At 47.7% G+C, this 17,279-nt stretch overlaps 1 pseudogene; it reads right to left on the reverse strand.

Moving 5' to 3' along the window:
• Positions 1–923: 923 nt before the first annotated feature.
• LOC123076269 (uncharacterized) lies at positions 924–1,743 on the reverse strand (annotated as a pseudogene).
• Between the last annotated feature and the right edge of the window lie 15,536 nt (positions 1,744–17,279).

Raw genomic sequence — 17,279 nt, forward strand, 5'->3', positions numbered from 1 at the left:
TTCGGCAGCTAACTTGTGTGCCTATAATTCCATGCCTTTTCATTTTATAAGCTTTAGGACAGAATAAAACTGTGTAGTACCGAGGTCCACACCAGTGTACTTTTCCAATTTACTTAATTAACTTTGCACAGATGCTCACTGTCATAGTATTGTTTATTTGAGGCACTACCATTGCTTTTGAGCTATACTTTCAGCTTGCAGCTTGCTCCTCACACACACGTACGCGTATTTTTGCCTCTTTGTATGTACTCACGTGCCCCAGCCTGAGCTCTTTTTGCATGTGTGTGTATGTGCGTAGGCCATGTGTGTTCCTCGTTTTTGAGGATAAAATCGAATCCACGCCTGACCCTCTAATTGCTGCTTGCTGATTATTTTTTGCTGCAGACTAGACCCAACATCGGTCTGCCGAAGTTTCCTTCATACGAAAAAAACATAAAACAGGACCATACAAAGTAAAACCAAACCAAGAATATCTATTTTTTATAATAGTAGTAGGTATAGATTCTTGTGCTCAATAAAAGAATATGCCTGCCCGGAGTTGTAATGAGCAAACAAACCTACAAGATTATTTCACAGGGGAACCCGAAACAATAAAAATGGCCCATGAGTAGGGCCGAATTTACTGTACCTCCACCCTGGGCACATGCCTGGGCTGGACCCTGCGGCGTAAGTTAATTTTCGAACTTGGCAAAATCACTGAAACCGACACAAAATGACAATCCGTCTTGAAATATAATGAGGGGATGCTGAACTAGGTTAGTTAAGCCGTTTTATGTCATTTTCGGCGTTGCTCGCGACAACCATTAGCGATAGTAGAGACGAAAGCGGAGCGGAAACGAACAAAACTAAGCGCTATCACATTTATTTTTCATAAATTTTTTTGTAGAGGTGGAAACGAATATAGAAACCTTTGAAATGAATACTTAAACCGATACTATCGAAAACAAACACGGAGCGAATACAAAGCAGATACAGAAACATAAGTGAGAGTCGACCAAAACTTTAAAAACCCTCGACTCATGATATTGGACATACCCCCCCCCCCCCCGCGTCGCCCTCCCCACGGGCGACTCAGGAGGCGACGCAGCCCTCGAGCGCTCCCTCCCCTCCTCCTCCCCCTCCCCCTGCTGCCGTCGGTGCTCCCCGCCGGGCAAAGCCCTGGTGGATCCGGCGGCAGCGGGACTTCGCTCCCAAGCGGCCTCCCCCCTCGAGCGTGGGGCTCGACGAGGCTGACGGAGCTGCGCTTCTCCGAACCTAGGGTTTCTCAACGGCGGCCCCAGATCCAGATGGTCGGGCCTCTGGACTGGCGTGGCGAGCACGCGGGCGGCGCAGTGCGACCCTTTGGGGGCGCGGCTGCGGCTGCTTTGTTGTGCCCCGGCGGATCCGGGCGGCGGAGGCTGCGGGCCGGCGCGGCAGCGGCCATGGTCGGCGGCGGCAAGGTGCAGGTGGCTGGTCTCCGCGACGGCGCCACTAGCCCTGCTCGACGTGTCCCCTGCGATGGTTGGCCTTGTCTGGCAGCCATCCAGCAGCTGTTGCACTGCGCTGGCCGGTGCTTCCCTACATCGACAGTGACAATACGTGGTTTCCCTCTCGATGCTGGTGGTCCTCTCTGGCGATCTGCTTCCCCATCTCATGTTTGCTCTGCTTCGACGGTTTTGGGGTTCTGGTTGGGCCGGGCGAAATCCCTGCGCGGCAATGGCCTGCGCTGACAACGGCGACACCTGAGGGTGTCGTTACCTCCATGGAGGCGCTGTCATGGCCCAGACTGGACCCTCTCCTCGGGCACCGGGGGAAACCCTTGGTCCAGTCCACTGGACAAGGCAGCGGCGGCGTCTCAGCGCCGTTCCTTTCTTGAAAGCACTGCTTGGGTCGCACTTGGAGTCCCCTATGCGGCAGCTGGAGATGGTGGCCTCCCCGGTCTTTCCGGCGAGGTTTGCTGGTAATGCGATGCTGTGATGAGGGCTGCAGGATGGAGCGTGGGCATCCGGGGCGCAATGTACGCCGGCGCCGGCACGTCCAAGACGATGGCTTCACTAGTTTTGGATGGGTCCTGCCATCCACCTGCCGTCTCCTAGGCACATATGGGTGGAAGGTACGTTGGCCCGGTCAGCCCTGGAGATGCAGTCTTCTTCGGAGGCGCCTGGCAACGGCTGTGATGCGGCCTTGAGGCTCTGTGTCTAGCTACCTTGCCATTCATGGTTGGAGGCTGGACAAGGCAAGACCTTTCGTTGTTGCAGTCTGTAGTTGGTAGCACCTCCTCACCTGCTTGTGGTGAGGACGATGGTGTATGTGCGTGTGTCCCTCCTCCTGGGAGGTTGTACCTTTACTGCTGTTCTCTTCCTGTTCAATAAAATAAAACGCAAACTCTTTTGCGTTTTCTCGGAAAAAAAAACCTCGACTCATAGAGAACTAAACACAAAAACAAACAAATTCAATGAAATGTTATCATGCCTACAAAATAATATCAATTTTTTAGCAACTTAGCATAGTAGTATAGCAGTATTCGACAATTGTGTAGGGTCTAGTTGAGTATGTTTGTTGTAGTAAAAGTTGGGCCTCAAACGATCCATTCTGCTCATTGTGAAATTGTGTGTTGTTTGATAGTTGGGCTAAAAAGTAGCAATAGGCCTATACTGAAAACATAAATTCCATATTCACGGAAACGGGAAGTTCTGTTTCCATGTCTGTTCCACCGGAAAACACCGTTTCGTTTTTGTTTCTGTTTCCGCATAACAAAATCCATTTCCATTATCATTTTGCAAACTTCCGCCTTCGTTTTCATATTTCCTCTCTGTTTTTATTTTTTTCTCCGGAAAAGCGAAAATTTCTACTTCATGTTCATCCCTAAGCAATAGCCCCATTTAGTTATGTTCTCTCTGTCGAGCCACAACCATTAGCATAGGATGTCATACACTTGTGAATACGGATACGAAGGCTGAAGGCTAACTGATCGGTTGCTCATCGTTACCACAAATTTGTACCGTGTGCCTGAAGGCAAAAATGAAGAAAAGGGAACCTAATTTCACCTCTTTTTTTTGGCTATGAACTGCTAGTCCCTGTACCTTAGCTCGAAGGTGAAGCACCGCCGACTGGAGGCGGCAGAGGAGATGGCTCGCGGAGAGATGGCTCGCCACAACGGCTTTAGTTAGACAACAATTCCAGCGGCCAACAACGACAATGTGAAGCGCAAGCGCCAGAGCTTCTTTCCTCCGGTGAGCTTTATAGTCTGGTGGACTATGGTCTGCCAACATTCCAGTTAGCGTTAGTCGAGCGCGTAGCATCGATGAGTTCTCAACCTGCACAATGCAAGAAAGAGAAGGCAGGAAGCATCAACAGATCGGTTGCAACACTAGTGCAGAACCGGGCTATAGCACCGGCTCTGTAACCGGCACTAAAGGGTGGGGACTAAAGGTCCCCTCCCCCCTTAGTCCTGGTTCAACACGAACCGCCACTAAAAGGCTGTCACGTGGCACGAGCTCGTGCCGGGGGCTGAGAGACCTTTAGTACCGGTTCGTGGCATGAACTGGTACTAAACACTAATAAAAAAACAGGACTACCTTTCGGCCCTGGCCAGCCCATTAGTCCCGGTTCTTCAAGAACCGGGACCAATGGGGGGTATTAGACCCGGTTCGTGATCCCGGGGGGGGGGGGGCGGCCGGGGCCTCGTGGGCATTGGTCCCGGTTTGTGTGGAACCATTTGTCCCGATCCGAGCCACGAACCGGGACCAATGGTCCTCGCTGCTGGCCCAGAACCATTGGTCCCGGTTCGTGGCTTGAACCGGGACAGAAGGGGTGGCTTTAGTCCCGGTTCATGCCACGAACCGGGACAAATAACTTGCCTCTATATACCCCATCGCCGCGGCAGAGCACTCCATAGTGCTCTGTTTTGTCAAGCCAGCGAGGGAAGGGCATTTGGGTGCTCTAGTTCACCTCCTATTCACATGAGGTGTTCGATGAAATGCCCGAGCCACACTAGTTAAGCTTTCTCCTCTCGAGACTCGACCTCCGAGCTCCATTTTTAACGAGATTTGTCTAGATTGAGCGGTCCATCACGCCCCGTCCCCGCCCCGTCTTCATTGTCGTCGATCGCCTGCGCCGATCTCGTCGCCGGCACCACCGTGGTGAGCCTCTTGTTCTTATCTTCTTTCTGAAAGAAAAAAAATTCTGACTTCAGATAGATACTTGTCTAATTTTCTTACTCTTATTATTCCTTGTTATTATATAGTGCGATGGTTTTAGTATCCGCCCCCGTCGCCCCTCGTCCTGTCTATGATTCAGATATGGTATATATTATATTTTTATAACTATTTGGATCATTTATTGTTTATGACAATTATGCCGACCAATGTGACCTAGATTTTATTTATCTAGGAGGTTGTTGAACCGGAAATTCCAACCGACCTTATTGTCGAGAGGTTAAATTTAGTTGAAGAAGAAAACAATTACTTGAAGGAAAAAATAAGAAAAATTGAGGAGGAGAAGATGATATTGGAGTTGCATATTGCGGATGTCGTCGATGATCACAAGATCAAAATGGATGCAATGCGGTTGAAGATTAAAAATATTAGAAAATATACCATTCATATCGAGGCTTGGTATCATTATGCAGTTGGATCAGTTGTTACCTTGGTTGCGGTTATGATCGCATTTGTTTTAGCATTGAAATGTTTTACATAATTTCAATGTATGGTTTAATTAGATGCTCTGGAGAGCTATATGCTGTTCAATGAGAACTATGTATGTACTTTGGTTTTAATGCTCTGGAGAACTATGTATGTACTTTGGTTTCAGAGTTTATTTTAAATGTTTTTCAACTTCATGGTCTTATAGCTCACAATAATCAGTAAATGCATGAAAAATAATAAATGAAGTCAGAAAGGGTTGTAAATTGATGATGTGGCTTTGAATGGTGCATTTTGAATACAGAAAAACAAGGTGGTTCAAATAAGTTCAAAAAATGAAATCCCTTTGTAACAGACAAGTTTCCGTATGAAACCCTGATACTTCGAAGGAGATTGTCTATTTTGTATATGAAGTGCATCCAGTTTTTGCCGTAAGCCTCTCTACTTTCTTACACATGCTATGTGGATGAAATGATGATACCATGCCAACTTGAAACCTTTTCAGAGTTCATTTCAAATGCTTTTTAATTTCATGGTCTTATAGCTCAAAATAATCAGTAAATGCATGAAAAATAACAAATGAAGTCAAAAACTAAATAAAGTAAAAATAAATAAGTAATTTGAAACAAAATGATATAAACTTTAATAAAATAGATAAGTAGAAACAAAAAACTTTAATAACATAAATAAAATTTATGAAACTAAAATTATCAAAGTATTTTCTGTTCAAAACATATAAGCAACTTCTAGTATTATTGAAACTAAAAATATATAAAATTGATGCAACTAAAATTATCAAAGTATTTTCTGTTCAAAATCATTAAAAGCAAAAAGAATATTCATAAAGAACTTTTTTTGTTAGAAACTTTAATAGCAAAAAGAATGTCATAAAATAAAATAAATAAATAATTATAGACAAAATAAAATAAAATAAATAAGTAGTTTGTTGTAAGTAGAAACAAAACAAAATAAATAAAGCAAAAAAGAAAACAAAAAATTGGAAAAAAGTAAAAAAAAAATTGCCACCAACTAGGCCACCACGGCCTGAATACGACTAGAAACTCATCCATGGGCCAGGATTCAGGCCCGCAGTAGGCCCAGAAGGCCCATCAGGCAAAGCAGTAGCAAGTAGGCCCGTAAGCCTGCAGTGGAGAGGAGCTCGAGAGGGGTGCGGTAGTGGGGCTTATAAACCACTGCGCGGCCCTCTCAACTAGCGAGGTGGGACTAAATTTTGGCCGTGACGCGGGCAACACAGGGGCCTTTGGTCCCGGTTGGTCACACCAACCAGGACTAAAGGGGGTGCAATGGTACCAGTCCGTGGCACCAACTGGTACCAATGCCCACCCTTTAGTCCCGGTTGGTACCACCAACCGGGACCAAAGGTCGCCGCTTCCCGCCCTTTGGGCTGCTGAGAAGAGACCTTTGGTCCCGGTTGGTGGCACCAACCGGGACTAATGCACCCTTTAGTCCCGGTTTGTGCCACCAATCGGGACTAAAGGCCTCGCTATATAAGTTCACACTTAGGATTTTTTTTTTCACTCTCATCTCGCAGTTGCCGCTGCCGACTACCCCCGACGACGCCGACGACATCGATGCCGCCAGGCTGCCCCGACACCGCCCGCCGTCGCCCGCGCCCTCGCCGTTGCCCGCGCCCTCGATCGCTGTCGCCCGCTCCCCTGCCCCGATGAGCGCCTCCCCGACGCGCGCCGCCCCGGCCCGCTCCCGTCGTCGCCGACGTCGTCGCCTCCTACCGCCAGAGGAGGATCCAGAGAAGCCAATTAAAGAGGAATTGATCAAGTCTCATGCTCTTAAGAAGATGACAGAACTATTCAGGAGGTGGAAGAATGAGCTGAAAATGTTTGTCGACAAAGAAGAGACAGCAGAATACATCGGCCGATTTGAGAAGATCAGAGATCAATGGCCCGCATTTGTGGCCCACAAGATATCAAAAAAGAGTAAGAAGATGTCAGCGACAAACAAGATTAATGCTGCAAAGAAGAAGCATCACCATCGCACGGGGTCAGGTGGTTACCTCAAAGCCTGACCTTTGTGGGACAAGGCTGAGAATGACCTGATTGCTAAAGGGGTCGAACCAGAGACATTGAGATGGCCAGACCGTTGCCGGACTTGGTTCTTTGGGGTTGGCGGAACCTTGGACCCTATATCAGGGAAGTGCATTTGGACGGAAGAGCAACTGAGAATACCCGTCAGGAAGCTTCGGGAGTATATCGAGAAAGCGCAGGAAGGGACGTTCGTTCCAGACAGAGAGAAGGACGAGCTCACAATGGCCCTCGGGAATCCTGAGCACCCTGGACGGACATGAGGCATGCCAGGCTCCCTTCCGTGGAAGGCTGGGTTTCCGGACGCAGGAGGTTACAAAACCCAGGAGAGGAGGAAGAAAGTGGAGCATAGCCAACTGCAGGCGCTGCACAAAAGGGTACAAGGGCTAGAGGAACGAGAAGCAGATCGCAGCAAATGACCTACCAAAGCTTCCCCTGAAGCTACCCCGCCATCTCAGTGGAGAAGTAGCGTGGCTTCCACCGAGCAGACTCAGCAGCTGGAGCCTGTCTTCACGGGCTACCCCGTGGATGCTATCACAGAGTCTCAACATTGCCACCTTATGACACGATGGATGACATTAAAAGTCAAGGCGGCTGTTGGCTCTGTTATACCTAATGCACCTGGCTCAACCTACCACGGCCAGCCGATTTCAGAAGAATTTTCTAGGGTGATGGTGGATCAAATAACAGACGGATTTGAGGACCTTGAGCTTGACCACCCTACGGGTGAAGGGGAGATTCGGCTGGGTTCTTCTCTAAAGACTCCATGCCTATGGCGGAAGGAGCTCATCAATCTTCCGAACTGAATGCCTCCGCCTCCTTCTCCTCCGGCGAGTCGGGGCACTCCGCCCCCTTCGGCGAGTGATCAGGACACTCAGCCTCCTTCTCCGGCACGTGGCGGCACTCCGCCTCCTTCTTCGCTTGCGCCGGCTAGCCCGAGCAGCCAGCTGCCTCCTCCTTCTCCGCCTCGCTAGCAAGGGCAGAAGAGACACGCCGCCGCCCCGGCTGCTCCGGCGCGTCGTAGTATTCTCCTCCGCCTCGTAAGCAAGAACGAAAGAAGACAGCCGCAGCCGCTCACAGGCAAACTCGTGAGCGACCGCTTGCCAAGTAGCCCTTAAGGCCTTCCACTATGTGCCCGGTGCCAAATTGCTGAAAAGCAGGCCACGTATACATCGATGCCAAGTGAAAACCTTTTGGCATCGCTCCTACAACGTATACTAATTTGGCATCGATTGGAAGGCTGGCCCGCATGTATAAAAAAACAACGGAATTGACCCAACACCAGCGTCTCCCTGTAAAAAAAACTGCCGTCGTCTTCCTCCCACGAAACTCTTTCCATCTATACGCGTAAAACTGCCATCGTCTTCCACCCACAAATCGGTTTCATCCCTCACCTCCTCTTCTCGATTTGATGCTTGATTATGTAGATCCATGTCAGATGGAGGTAGGGGGGCCAACGAATTGGGCTGGCCATCGCGGGGCGGAGGTCGTGAGCAGGACGACCTCGCGATGGAGGTTGCCGGCGACGACCCACGCAAGGGTACTTGCGGTGGAGGCCGCATCCAGATGGTGGTGGTCGCTGGTGGGCAGAGCTTGCGGTCGAAGGGCAGAGGTCGCGGCAGCAGTCGCGCCGGCGACGGAGCCTGGAGCGCAGGGAGTCGTGCGAGTGAGATACGGATTTTTTATTGCCTCGACTAATTTGGCATCGGAGCACCTACTTGCTCTGATGCCTGGAATTTTTTCTTTGGCACCTCTCTGGCAACGGAGGGCATCGACGCCAAATAGCCAAAAGATGAATTTGACACCTCTTTTGGCCTACATAGTGGAGGGCCTGGCGTTGAAGAGGGGCACTCGTCGTGCCCAACAGTAGCAACATGAATGGCTTGGCACCCGCACTGTCCTGAACGCGCAATAATGCCTCATGGATATACATCGACAATTGATGAAGTGAACGGCTCTTCACAACGATAGTTGATGCGGTTTTTGTTTTTAGGGCGATATGTTCATTTACATGGCCAGTACCATGTAGACGATTTTACTCGGTTTGTAGCAGGGCTTTGCATGGCATTTTGTAGTGTCAAAACAAATCCGATTTGTTGATGCATTTTTTTGCTTGACCCATACTATTCTAGTAAGTTCCTAAGATTACTGTGACAATATCTTTTGGGAAATAATTAGGCTTCATCAATAAGCTAAATCTGTCGGTCAGCTCAGGAGGAAAAGGTCAGGAAATCTACCTGGTTGTTGTTTTGAAGGTGATGAGTGGTTGCTTATCGTTGACTCGTTGTATGGTACATGCCTAATGATACATTAGTAAAATATCTTTTCAGCCATGAAAGTGGCCCTACATTTTCCAATTGTAAGTATGTCAATAACAATTTGTTGTTGTTATTTACTAGCACAAATGCCCGCGCGTTGCAACGGGGCATACATATTCTATTGCGCAATATCAATTTTGTGCGACATATATAGGATACGTATTATATGGTTCAATATCAACTGTGTGTACCACATATCTTTTTGACTATCACATACATCAGGTGACAATGTTGACATTTTTTACTGTTGAACTACTCCTTCCTCCACCCTACATATATGTCTCTTTGTGTTCGGTGTCATCTTACAAGATTCTCTTTCTCTATCGCTCGATCTTTGGATGACTCTCTAAAGAGGTTCATGTTAGCTGGGGTTTGCTCGTCTTGATTGATCGAACGATGGACGTTTTCCATCTAAAGAAAATGATGAGCGTTGCCTCATGTTGTAAGAAATGTTTAAATTTGCATTATTCCAAGTTTCTTTTTGTTCGAGGGTGATTGGTAAATGTGTCTATGGGGTAGCAACTTGAAAAACTGTATGAGTATTGTAGGAGTACCAAGGCACATGTACAATAGCTTTATGAGATAGCTTAAGCCACTATTGAATACAAAATAAAATTTGGCAATAACTTTAATGGGAAAATTGCACTGACCCTTTAGAAATGCAAATATTCACTCATACCCGCTGCAGAGTATGCAAAAGTTCATACATTAAAAAGCATACAATAGAGCAGGGGTGGCTGATTGTCTCTTCAACTAAGGAAAAATTAGATAGCAAAGAGATAGATTCCCAAACTATGATTTTAGGCATGGAAAAAATTACTGTTCATCAATTAAAATGACATCAGTAATTAGCCAAATCTGTAAGAACTATTCTGATGTTGTACTGTTTTTTAATATTGATAGTCATATTCGGCAGCTAACTTGTGTGCCTATAATTCCATGCCTTTTCATTTTATAAGCTTTAGGACAGAATAAAACTGTGTAGTACCGAGGTCCACACCAGTGTACTTTTCCAATTTACTTAATTAACTTTGCACAGATGCTCACTGTCATAGTATTGTTTATTTGAGGCACTACCATTGCTTTTGAGCTATACTTTCAGCTTGCAGCTTGCTCCTCACACACACGTACGCGTATTTTTGCCTCTTTGTATGTACTCACGTGCCCCAGCCTGAGCTCTTTTTGCATGTGTGTGTATGTGCGTAGGCCATGTGTGTTCCTCGTTTTTGAGGATAAAATCGAATCCACGCCTGACCCTCTAATTGCTGCTTGCTGATTATTTTTTGCTGCAGACTAGACCCAACATCGGTCTGCCGAAGTTTCCTTCATACGAAAAAAACATAAAACAGGACCATACAAAGTAAAACCAAACCAAGAATATCTATTTTTTATAATACTCCCTCCGTCCCAAAATTTTTGTCTTAGATTTGTCTAAATACGGATGTATCTAGTTACATTTTAGTGTTAGATACATATGTATCTAGACAAATCTAAGACAAGAATTTTTGGACGGAGGGAGTAGTAGGTATAGATTCTTGTGCTCAATAAAAGAATATGCCTGCCCGGAGTTGTAATGAGCAAACAAACCTACAAGATTATTTCACAGGGGAACCCGAAACAATAAAAATGGCCCATGAGTAGGGCCGAATTTACTGTACCTCCACCCTGGGCACATGCCTGGGCTGGACCCTGCGGCGTAAGTTAATTTTCGAACTTGGCAAAATCACTGAAACCGACACAAAATGACAATCCGTCTTGAAATATAATGAGGGGATGCTGAACTAGGTTAGTTAAGCCGTTTTATGTCATTTTCGGCGTTGCTCGCGACAACCATTAGCAATAGTAGAGACGAAAGCGGAGCGGAAACGAACAAAACTAAGCGCTATCACATTTATTTTTCATAAATTTTTTTGTAGCGGTGGAAACGAATATAGAAACCTTTGAAATGAATACTTAAACCGATACTATCGAAAACAAACACGGAGCGAATACAAAGCAGATACAGAAACATAAGTGAGAGTCGACCAAAACTTTAAAAACCCTCGACTCATGATATTGGACATACCCCCCCCCCCCCCCCCGCGTCGCCCTCCCCACGGGCGACTCGGGAGGCGACGCAGCCCTCGAGCGCTCCCTCCCCTCCTCCTCCCCCTCCCCCTGCTGCCGTCGGTGCTCCCCGCCGGGCAAAGCCCTGGTGGATCCGGCGGCAGCGGGACTTCGCTCCCAAGCGGCCTCCCCCCTCGAGCGTGGGGCTCGACGAGGCTGACGGAGCTGCGCTTCTCCGAACCTAGGGTTTCTCAACGGCGGCCCCAGATCCAGATGGTCGGGCCTCTGGACTGGCGTGGCGAGCACGCGGGCGGCGCAGTGCGACCCTTTGGGGGCGCGGCTGCGGCTGCTTGGTTGTGCCCCGGCGGATCCGGGCGGCGGAGGCTGCAGGCCGGCGCGGCAGCGGCCATGGTCGGCGGCGGCAAGGTGCAGGTGGCTGGTCTCCGCGACGGCACCACTAGCCCTGCTCGACGTCTCCCCTGCGATGGTTGGCCTTGTCTGGCAGCCATCCAGCAGCTGTTGCACTGCGCTGGCCGGTGCTTCCCTACATCGACAGTGACAATACGTGGTTTCCCTCTCGGTGCTGGTGGTCCTCTCTGGCGATCTGCTTCCCCATCTCATGTTTGCTCTGCTTCGACGGTTTTGGGGTTCTGGTTGGGCCGGGCGAAATCCCTGCGCGGCAATGGCCTGCGCTGACAACGGCGACACCTGAGGGTGTCGTTACCTCCATGGAGGCGCTGTCATGGCCCAGACTGGACCCTCTCCTCGGGCACCGGGGGAAACCCTTGGTCCAGTCCACTGGACAAGGCAGCGGCGGCGTCTAAGCGCCGTTCCTTTCTTGAAAGCACTGCTTGGGTCGCACTTGGAGTCCCCTATGCGGCAGCTGGAGATGGTGGCCTCCCCGGTCTTTCCGGCGAGGTTTGCTGGTAATGCGATGCTGTGATGAGGGCTGCAGGATGGAGCGTGGGCATCCGGGGCGCAATGTACGCCGGCGCCGGCACGTCCAAGACGATGGCTTCACTAGTTTTGGATGGGTCCTGCCATCCACCTGCCGTCTCCTAGGCACATATGGGTGGAAGGTACGTTGGCCCGGTCAGCCCTGGAGATGCAGTCTTCTTCGGAGGCGCCTGGCAACGGCTGTGACGCGGCCTTGAGGCTCTGTGTCTAGCTACCTTGCCATTCATGGTTGGAGGCTGGACAAGGCAAGACCTTTCGTTGTTGCAGTCTGTAGTTGGTAGCACCTCCTCACCTGCTTGTGGTGAGGACGATGGTGTATGTGCGTGTGTCCCTCCTCCTGGGAGGTTGTACCTTTACTGTTGTTCTCTTCCTGTTCAATAAAATAAAACGCAAACTCTTTTGCGTTTTCTCGGAAAAAAAAACCTCGACTCATAGAGAACTAAACACAAAAACAAACAAATTCAATGAAATGTTATCATGCCTACAAAATAATATCAATTTTTTAGCAACTTAGCATAGTAGTATAGCAGTATTCGACAATTGTGTAGGGTCTAGTTGAGTATGTTTGTTGTAGTAAAAGTTGGGCCTCAAACGATCCATTCTGCTCATTGTGAAATTGTGTGTTGTTTGATAGTTGGGCTACAAAGTAGCAATAGGCCTATACTGAAAACATAAATTCCATATTCACGGGAACGGGAAGTTCTGTTTCCATGTCTGTTCCACCGGAAAACACCGTTTCGTTTTTGTTTCTGTTTCCGCATAAAAAAATCCATTTCCATTATCATTTTGCAAACTTCCGCCTTCGTTTTCATATTTCCTCTCTGTTTTTATTTTTTTCTCCGGAAAAGCGAAAATTTCTACTTCATGTTCATCCCTAAGCAATAGCCCCATTTAGTTATGTTCTCTCTGTCGAGCCACAACCATTAGCATAGGATGTCATACACTTGTGAATACGGATACGAAGGCTGAAGGCTAACTGATCGGTTGCTCATCGTTACCACAAATTTGTACCGTGTGCCTGAAGGCAAAAATGAAGAAAAGGGAACCTAATTTCACCTCCTTTTTTTTGGCTATGAACTGCTAGTCCCTGTACCTTAGCTCGAAGGTGAAGCACCGCCGATTGGAGGCGGCAGAGGAGATGGCTCGCGGAGAGATGGCTCGCCACAACGGCTTTAGTTAGACAACAATTCCAGCGGCCAACAACGACAATGTGAAGCGCAAGCGCCAGAGCTTCTTTCCTCCGGTGAGCTTTATAGTCTGGTGGACTATGGTCTGCCAACATTCCAGTTAGCGTTAGTCGAGCGCGTAGCATCGATGAGTTCTCAACCTGCACAATGCAAGAAAGAGAAGGCAGGAAGCATCAACAGATCGGTTGCAACACTAGTGCAGAACCGGGCTATAGCACCGGCTCTGTAACCGGCACTAAAGGGTGGGGACTAAAGGTCCCCTCCCCCCTTAGTCCTGGTTCAACACGAACCGCCACTAAAAGGCTGTCACGTGGCACGAGCTCGTGCCGGGGGCTGAGAGACCTTTAGTACCGGTTCGTGGCATGAACTGGTACTAAACACTAATAAAAAAACAGGACTACCTTTCGGCCCTGGCCAGCCCATTAGTCCCGGTTCTTCAAGAACCGGGACCAATGGGGGGTATTAGACCCGGTTCGTGATCCCGGGGGGGCGGCCGGGGCCTCGTGGGCATTGGTCCCGGTTTGTGTGGAACCATTTGTCCCGGTCCGAGCCACGAACCGGGACCAATGGTCCTCGCTGCTGGCCCAGAACCATTGGTCCCGGTTCGTGGCTTGAACCGGGACAGAAGGGGTGGCTTTAGTCCCGGTTCATGCCACGAACCGGGACAAATAACTTGCCTCTATATACCCCATCGCCGCGGCAGAGCACTCCATAGTGCTCTGTTTTGTCAAGCCAGCGAGGGAAGGGCATTTGGGTGCTCTAGTTCACCTCCTATTCACATGAGGTGTTCGATGAAATGCCCGAGCCACACTAGTTAAGCTTTCTCCTCTCGAGACTCGACCTCCGAGCTCCATTTTTAACGAGATTTGTCTAGATTGAGCGGTCCATCACGCCCCGTCCCCGCCCCGTCTTCATTGTCGTCGATCGCCTGCGCCGATCTCGTCGCCGGCACCACCGTGGTGAGCCTCTTGTTCTTATCTTCTTTCTGAAAGAAAAAAAATTCTGACTTCAGATAGATACTTGTCTAATTTTCTTACTCTTATTATTCCTTGTTATTATATAGTGCGATGGTTTTAGTATCCGCCCCCGTCGCCCCTCGTCCTGTCTATGATTCAGATATGGTATATATTATATTTTTATAACTATTTGGATCATTTATTGTTTATGACAATTATGCCGACCAATGTGACATAGATTTTATTTATCTAGGAGGTTGTTCAACCGGAAATTCCAACCGACCTTATTATCGAGAGGTTAAATTTAGTTGAAGAAGAAAACAATTACTTGAAGGAAAAAAATAAGAAAAATTGAGGAGGAGAAGATGATATTGGAGTTGCATATTGCGGATGTCGTCGATGATCACAAGATCAAAATGGATGCAATGCGGTTGAAGATTAAAAATATTAGAAAATATACCATTCATATCGAGGCTTGGTATCATTATGCAGTTGGATCAGTTGTTACCTTGGTTGCGGTTATGATCGCATTTGTTTTAGCTTTGAAATGTTTTACATAATTTCAATGTATGGTTTAATTAGATGCTCTGGAGAGCTATATGCTGTTCAATGAGAACTATGTATGTACTTTGGTTTTAATGCTCTGGAGAACTATGTATGTACTTTGGTTTCAGAGTTTATTTTAAATGTTTTTCAACTTCATGGTCTTATAGCTCACAATAATAAGTAAATGCATGAAAAATAACAAATGAAGTCAGAAAGGGTTGTAAATTGATGATGTGGCTTTGAATGGTGCATTTTGAATACAGAAAAACAAAGGGGTTCAAATAAGTTCAAAAAAATGAAATCCCTTTGTAACAGACAAGTTTCCGTATGAAACCCTGATACTTCGAAGGAGATTGTCTATTTTGTATATGAAGTGCATCCAGTTTTTGCCGTAAGCCTCTCTACTTTCTTACACATGCTATGTGGATGAAATGATGATACCATGCCAACTTGAAACCTTTTCAGAGTTCATTTCAAATGCTTTTTAATTTCATGGTCTTATAGCTCAAAATAATCAGTAAATGCATGAAAAATAACAAATGAAGTCAAAAACTAAATAAAGTAAAAATAAATAAGTAATTTGAAACAAAATGATATAAACTTTAATAAAATAGATAAGTAGAAACAAAAAACTTTAATAACATAAATAAAATTTATGAAACTAAAATTATCAAAGTATTTTCTGTTCAAAACATATAAGCAACTTCTAGTATTATTGAAACTAAAAATATATAAAATTGATGCAACTAAAATTATCAAAGTATTTTCTGTTCAAAATCATTAAAAGCAAAAAGAATATTCATAAAGAACTTTTTTTGTTAGAAACTTTAATAGCAAAAAGAATGTCATAAAATAAAATAAATAAATAATTATAGACAAAATAAAATAAAATAAATAAGTAGTTTGTTGTAAGTAGAAACAAAACAAAATAAATAAAGCAAAAAAGAAAACAAAAAATTGGAAAAAAGTAAAAAAAAAATTGCCACCAACTAGGCCACCACGGCCTGAATACGACTAGAAACTCATCCATGGGCCAGGATTCAGGCCCGCAGTAGGCCCAGAAGGCCCATCAGGCAAAGCAGTAGCAAGTAGGCCCGTAAGCCTGCAGTGGAGAGGAGCTCGAGAGGGGTGCGGTAGTGGGGCTTATAAACCACTGCGCGGCCCTCTCAACTAGCGAGGTGGGACTAAATTTTGGCCGTGACGCGGGCAACACAGGGGCCTTTGGTCCCGGTTGGTCACACCAACCAGGACTAAAGGGGGTGCAATGGTACCAGTCCGTGGCACCAACTGGTACCAATGCCCACCCTTTAGTCCCGGTTGGTACCACCAACCGGGACCAAAGGTCGCCGCTTCCCGCCCTTTGGGCTGCTGAGAAGAGACCTTTGGTCCCGGTTGGTGGCACCAACCGGGACTAATGCACCCTTTAGTCTCGGTTTGTGCCACCAATCGGGACTAAAGGCCTCGCTATATAAGTTCACACTTAGGATTTTTTTTTTCACTCTCATCTCGTAGTTGCCGCTGCCGACTACCCCCGACGACGCCGACGACATCGATGCCGCCAGGCTGCCCCGACACCGCCCGCCGTCGCCCGCGCCCTCGCCGTTGCCCGCGCCCTCGATCGCTGTCGCCCGCTCCCCTGCCCCGATGAGCGCCTCCCCGACGCGCGCCGCCCCGGCCCGCTCCCGTCGTCGCCGACGTCGTCGCCTCCTACCGCCAGAGGAGGATCCAGAGAAGCCAATTAAAGAGGAATTGATCAAGTCTCATGCTCTTAAGAAGATGACAGAACTATTCAGGAGGTGGAAGAATGAGCTGAAAATGTTTGTCGACAAAGAAGAGACAGCAGAATACATCGGCCGATTTGAGAAGATCAGAGATCAATGGCCCGCATTTGTGGCCCACAAGATATCAAAAAAGAGTAAGAAGATGTCAGCGACAAACAAGATTAATGCTGCAAAGAAGAAGCATCACCATCGCACGGGGTCAGGTGGTTACCTCAAAGCCTGACCTTTGTGGGACAAGGCTGAGAATGACCTGATTGCTAAAGGGGTCGAACCAGAGACATTGAGATGGCCAGACCGTTGCCGGACTTGGTTCTTTGGGGTTGGCGGAACCTTGGACCCTATATCAGGGAAGTGCATTTGGACGGAAGAGCAACTGAGAATACCCGTCAGGAAGCTTCGGGAGTATATCGAGAAAGCGCAGGAAGGGACGTTCGTTCCAGACAGAGAGAAGGACGAGCTCACAATGGCCCTCGGGAATCCTGAGCACCCTGGACGGACATGAGGCATGCCAGGCTCCCTTCCGTGGAAGGCTGGGTTTCCGGACGCAGGAGGTTACAAAACCCAGGAGAGGAGGAAGAAAGTGGAGCATAGCCAACTGCAGGCGCTGCACAAAAGGGTACAAGGGCTAGAGGAACGAGAAGCAGATCGCAGCAAATGACCTACCAAAGCTTCCCCTGAAGCTACCCCGCCATCTCAGTGGAGAAGTAGCGTGGCTTCCACCGAGCAGACTCAGCAGCTGGAGCCTGTCTTCACGGGCTACCCCGTGGATGCTATCACAGAGTCTCAACATTGCCACCTTATGACAC

This window comes from Triticum aestivum, chromosome 1B (assembly GCF_018294505.1).
Source record: "Triticum aestivum cultivar Chinese Spring chromosome 1B, IWGSC CS RefSeq v2.1, whole genome shotgun sequence".
NCBI lineage: Eukaryota > Viridiplantae > Streptophyta > Magnoliopsida > Poales > Poaceae > Triticum > Triticum aestivum.